Below are 250 nucleotides of genomic sequence, written 5' to 3' on the forward strand. Positions count from 1 at the left end.
TCTAATTCACTTCGAAACTTTCTGAAATGGTTGAATAATTTTTTAAATTTCGCGCGTAGTTGGTACCGCAAGAGGGAAAATATTTCGCCAGAATAACTTTGGAATTAAGGAAAGAATCTTTTATTTTTCAATTCATCTTAAAGAGGAGGGATGTGTGAATGCGTTCAAATGATGGAAGTATGAAAATTTAGATGAAACACTGAAATGAGAAATTGATTGATAAATCAACCTGGAGTTTGTTTCATATGTA

At 31.6% G+C, this 250-nt stretch overlaps 1 protein-coding gene across 1 annotated transcript in view; it reads right to left on the bottom strand.

Moving 5' to 3' along the window:
- The window catches only part of LOC119585340 (gonadotropin-releasing hormone receptor-like), a 107,275-nt gene that overhangs the window by 59,858 nt on the left and 47,167 nt on the right, over window positions 1-250 (bottom strand). The gene's annotated exons all lie outside the window — the stretch shown is intronic.

This window comes from Penaeus monodon, chromosome 19 (genome assembly GCF_015228065.2).
Source record: "Penaeus monodon isolate SGIC_2016 chromosome 19, NSTDA_Pmon_1, whole genome shotgun sequence".
Lineage (NCBI taxonomy): Eukaryota > Metazoa > Arthropoda > Malacostraca > Decapoda > Penaeidae > Penaeus > Penaeus monodon.